Raw genomic sequence first — 6,225 nt, 5'->3', positions numbered from 1 at the left:
AGAAAGCATTCAGAAACTGCTTTGCCGTTTTGATTTTGTACTCATAGATTATGACTCTTTGTAAGTTGTGCAATTCAATGCAACTCAAGGTTGTGCAATTTCCCCTCTCTGTTACCATGGTTTCAGAAAGTCTTGCTTTTTCCCCATACAAGTATATTCCAACTCTTTACTGAAATGTACTGCCGTGATTGATGGTATTTGAACTGCAGGGAAATGGGCGAGTATTTCTTCTTTTTTTTTTAAATCCTCTTTTTGTTCCAACTTTTTTCACATCCTAAGAAATGCAATTTAAAAATATTTCAATAAAAATAATAAAAAAATTATAAAGTTTTTTTTCTTGGTCGAAAATGGGTTAATTTTGGTGTTCTACCGGAAGCTCTGTCTTAATGATCTGTGGGATATAATTATTTTATTAATAGGAAATAGGAGAAAATCCACTGAAATAATTACAATTGCTAAATAGGGTAAATTATTTTATACTAGTCAGGCTTTGACAAAAATGAAATAAATAGGACATTACACTAAAGAATAAAAAACTTTTTGACATGGTTCATGGTTTACTTCGTTCAGATTTGTCATTTCGAATCGCTTAGTTAGTCTCTTTATCATGTGATTTTTAAACAAATGTAGTCAACAATTTAATAATTATAAAATTGTTAAAGATTATGAATTTAAGGACCATTATAGAAAGCAACTTCTCATAATTTACTGTAGTTTAATTTATAAATCATTGAAACTTATATTAGAAACTTTTTATTAGTTATCTATTATTGGCATATATCTGACATTATTAATTAATTTTTTTAAAAAGAATATTGGATCTTACTTTCCTATTCTAAAATATTTTCTATTAAATATATATATATATATTAAATTTTCCATTTTTGGGTCTTAATGACTATAACCGTTGAAAGATACGGTTACATACAATGCAGTTTTAGAGGCCATTCACTAATATACACAGCATATCTATGCACCTGAAAAGTCATTAGAAATCATGGAAAGTCATAGATTTCGGTATTGAACAAAATTTGAATGTCAAGATTTTAACTATTTTTAAAAAAAAAATCATGGAAAGTCATGGATTTAGGTTGCATAAAAATCTAATTTTTAAAATGGAATTATTATTTAATGGTGTTCGGAATATCTGAATTTGTAACAAAATCCACGGTCATATTTTATTAAAATATAAAATGTTTTATCATGTTCTTTAAAAATTATGGTTTTGTTACAAAAAATGAAAGAAGAAATATCATTTCTGGAGCGAATTATCTTTTAAACAATTGTTATTTCAGAATTTTTGTTATTATTTATTTTTTTATCAATTACAAATTCTAGCTGAAGCAAGCCAGTCATTGCCGAATTTTTTTTATTCCACAATGAGAACAGAAAAATCACGAGTATTTCTTTCCTTTCCGGCGAATGAAAAAAATATCTTTAAGATATAATTCTGCAGAAAAAAAGAAAATTATTTTTATTTGCTTTTTTATTTTTTTCAGCTATTTTATTGCTTCTACTCTTTCTTTACTCTGTTTTTTAAATTTGAAATCTATAAATATGAAGATGCAAGTATATAACAGTTTTGGTTATACCTATCATTTCAATTAAATGTTGTTATAATGCTTTTTTAAATTTATTGTTGTGTTTTTCTCGGAGAAAATAGTAACTTCGTTAAGTCATGAGAAATTCTTGGAATCGGTCATGAATTTGAAAATCTAAAATGTAACAGATGCCCTGTATACATTTATAATCTCATTTAGGTTTCTTTTATTTAGTTATCAACAGTTCTTTTATTTAGTTATCAACAGTTCTTTTATTTAGTTATCAACAGTTCTTTCATTTCTTTTATTTAGTTATCAACAGTTCTTTCATTTCTTTTATTTAGTTATCAACAGTTCTTTCATTTCTTCTATTTAGTTATCAGTGTCAACAATAATCTTTATCTTATAAATGTTTTTAAGCATAAATTTTAAGTATAACACATCCAATAACTTTTTGTTTTTAAATATTATACATTATTTTTTTTTTAAAAAAATCTTATTGTTATTAACTATAAATAATCTCTATGCCATTTACATAATTTTTATTTTTGTAATAGATTCGTGTGATAACTAATAAGTTTCAGTTTTTTCTTGACTTAGTTGGCTGTAAAGCTGAGATATTCTTCATTAAAGGGTGATTTAAAATTTAAATCTTAATTCAAAAAATTATGTTGAACATGTAATTTGTTTAACTATTTGTGTAATATTTTTGTATCTAAATTAATATCTTGATGTTGAGTTTTTGTATAGAAAATTTTCAAGGATTTTCACTTTGTGTTTTAGTTCACAAAATTGATGAGGAGGCATTTCTGATGCTTGATAGAGAAATTTTAATGGAGAAGAATTACTGCTTTAGTGCCCAAAATCAGACGCAGTCTTAAATTAGAAAAAAAAAATCTGGCTAACCGTCAGGCTAATGGTGGGTGGTTTTCCTCTCCATGTAACGCAAAAGCGGGTTAGTTCCATCAAAAAGTCAATTTCTCCCAATACTTGATCCAGAAGTTTCTGTGTCTTCCGGATTGGGTCCAAAATTAAAAGGCTACATCAACCATCAATAAACAACACCAGGCCAGGTTTTTTGGAAGAGCTCAGCTGTGCCGTACCTGTCAGCTTGTGGAGAATTGGGAACATATATTAATTCATTGTACTAATTTTAAGCACGTTTGAGAGAAATTTTTTCATTTAAAAACAACCTATGAGTTTATAAAGCAGCATTGGTCAAACCCTAAAATAAAAGGGGAATTGAGGAAACAATAAGAAAATTGTTTAGTAACAAGGCACCTCCCTAAATCCTGATGGCCTCTTGCTGTCTATAGTTAGGAATTAAATCACGGCTTGTTGATTTACATGTTATGGTTTGATTTTTACTTGAATTTTCTCTTAAAATGTTTTTTACGCTTTAATTTCATGCTTTTGTCAATCTCTGCCCCTATGTGATTCCTCATTTTGAAAATTTTAATCACTTGTGTTCCTAGAGTATGTATATATGTTTTTTTGTTTAAAAAAAATCCTGGAATTTGATACCATTAGTACTGTTGTGCCAGCTGTAATTATATTCTGGGTTACAAACATCCCATATTTTACCATGTGAATTTGTTTCCTTTTATTAACTTTGCACCCCTACTGAAGATGCGACATCAATATCTCTTCTTATTGTTACTGTTTATTTTCTTTGTAATGTTTGTTTTCATTTAGTTTATTTCTAAGTAGCACTGTTTTCTGGTTTTCATTTTTAATATTCTACCTATTTGTTAAAACTCTAATTTAAAAATTTTGAATATGTTTGCTTATGTAATTGAACTGTTGCGCGCACCTCGAACTTTCGGAGTGTCCCCGGATGACCCCTCACGGTGGCGGGACGGGGATAAGCTTGTTATTAATAGGCTTAAACCCAAAATTGGGTCTTCTGTTCAACTACCGTTATGTAGACAGGAATTTGCATCGACTGGAATACAGACATAAATGCAGTTTCTGAAGAAATTTAAGACTTGTATGAAAAAGTGTCATCTAGCTCAGAGCCGTCTGATCATTTTATGCTTGCAGTAACAAAATTTGATGTGGCTACAGTTGTGTTGGACAAATGTCCAGAAATTGGGAAAATTTTAAAGTCTGGCAAATCAATTTATTATTTAGATAAGCTTAAATTAAGCTGATTTTTTGTTAAAAATTGCTTGTTTTATCTTATAACCATCGTTAAACAGCTGACTCAATTTTTTTGATTTACGACTACTAATGTTCAACTCCGTGGACTTGTAATTTTGAACCATATCCAGAAGACAAGGGAACTCCTGGATCAAGCTTTGGGAGAAATTTGCCTTCTTTTTTTTCTATACGATTTCGCGCGTGCGCGAGATGTCTACTTCGCAGTGCTCCGCGAGCCTCTATATTCTTTGCCGCGAAAACGCGCCTTTTAATCTAAAGTACTCATCGCCCTTTCTAGTAATACAATTGGAAGTGACAATGTGGTTAGGGTTGCACCCCGGCCGCCTTTACTTCTTTAAGTTGGTACTCATCTATCTGAGACTGTTTAGGCTTAGAGCTACCACTGGGAATCACACAACGACATACCGAGCATGGTGCGTAGCGTTTTTAGTAAGTACTTAAAGGTGCTTGTTTCCGATTTTCGTTTTTTAAAAGCCCTTAAAGGTGCTTTTTTCATTAGGTGTTTTTAAAAAGTGCTTACTTTTCGTTTTTCGAAAATTAGATTTTTTCTTTACCATGTCGATTTTCGCCACGTATTTTATAACCGTCGTTGAACAGCCGACCCAACTTCATGGGTTTACGACTACTAACGTTCAACTCCGTAGCCTTGTAATTTTGAACTAATCCAGAAGACAAGGAAACTCCTGGATCAGTACCCCCAGAGGTATTGATTTGTTGTGGGAACATGGAGGACTTTGAGACTCGACAGATTTAACGTGTATCAGTCACCATTTACTACACGGGGAGTCTTCGGCCGGCGAGGATCGAACCCACGACCTCTTGGATATGGGCCCAGCGCCCTACCGACCAGGCTATCCCGGCCCTGTTCGCCACGTATTATGCAAAAGCGCGCTTTTCACATTATACTATTCAACGTTTTCACAATTCATTTCGGCCTACCGTCGGTCCATAACGTATCAAAGCGCCAATCATTTTACATGTATGATGAAATACTTTTGAGTCCGCATGTGCGTCTACTGAGTTCGGTGAGATTCTAGCACTCTCTCATGTGCAGCTCTGGTGCATTTTGCAAGTTATTCCCAATTTCAGGCTTCATTTTTCCACCCACTGAAATCGAATCGAAAAATCTCTCAGAATCGTCAGAAACAAGTTGTTTTATCATGATCACGTAAAGTCTTTGAAAAATTAGTTTGCATTTTATTAATGTATATAGTGCTTGAAAAGTAATTATGAGGTGCTTATTTTTTGTTGAAAGATTTGGCTACGCACCCTACCCAGAGCCGGATTATACCTTTCGTAGGCCCTAGGCGCAGAGCCGGATTATACCTTTCGTGGGCCCTAGGCATAGCTGTTTTTGGGCCCTCCCCTCCTTCCCCCACTCCTCCCCTCTTTTCAAAATATATGCTAAAATTTTCTTGCATATTTTTTTTTACATTTTTATTAATATGGATTTTAATTTACAAATTTGTTTATCGAACTTTATCTGCAATACCGACATACTACCGATATTGCAGTTGATATCGATAATACCATTGTGATTAGTTCGATCGACAACAATGTTAAAGATAAACTTGTGAATACTTTTCCTATCGTTCACATTGCATTAAGTATATATTTGTCGATTCTTGGATCAAATGCAGAAGGAGAAAGATCTTTCTCCAGATTAAAATTGATAAAAAATTATTTGTGTTCAACAATGATCGTTTGGCATCGCTCGCTCTTATGTCTATTGAATACGACATTTTGCGTAGTTTTGGAATTCGACAGCTAATACAAGATTTCGTTGAATCCAAAAATCGCGAAAAAGTAATATATTAGATCATAAGATTCTGCAAAATAATTTATTACCGAGAAATATTATATTTTTATATGTATCTTCATAATTTTGTGCAAAATACACTTGTTGTTTTTAAAGCTAAATTATTTTTGTCAACAAATTTTTTTCTCCCAAGTTTTTTGTAGGCCCCTGAATTTCGTAGGCCCTAGGCACGTGCCTAGTGTGCCTATAGGTTAATCCGGCCCTGAAGTAATATAGTTCCTTATTTAACTCTGGGTGTTATTCAAATGTTTTGAAGACCGTATTAATAATAATTGAAAACAGAATAAGTTTGGACAATGGAGGGTCAGCGAACGAAAGTCAACGGAGATTTAAGATACGAGATTAAACAGAACGTAACAGAGTACACAAGACTGCTAAATTTAAGACTGTACATCCCAAATGTATATTAAATTCAATTATTATAGTACTTAATCAGGGTTGCACATGTGCTCTTCCTTACCTTAACCGACATTATGTGTTATAATAATAAATAATTAAGTTTTTACCACTTGAATAAGCAATAGTTAGGGCCATATTTCTAATATATCAGTAATTTAAGTCGTAAGAAAGTGCTCTCCTTTCACTCACACATTAAAGACACGGTTCCCAGTAGGCCACCGTAGTCAAGCATCACGGGCTGCGCTCAGTGTGCGGGTAGGTGACCACTGAGATTAGTTTGCGGTATTGGTCCTTGTTAAACTG

This window comes from Parasteatoda tepidariorum, chromosome 1, assembly GCF_982258835.1.
Source record: "Parasteatoda tepidariorum strain Cologne lab strain chromosome 1, Ptep-v5.0, whole genome shotgun sequence".
Lineage (NCBI taxonomy): Eukaryota > Metazoa > Arthropoda > Arachnida > Araneae > Theridiidae > Parasteatoda > Parasteatoda tepidariorum.
Note: the sequence above shows the minus strand (reverse complement) of the source record.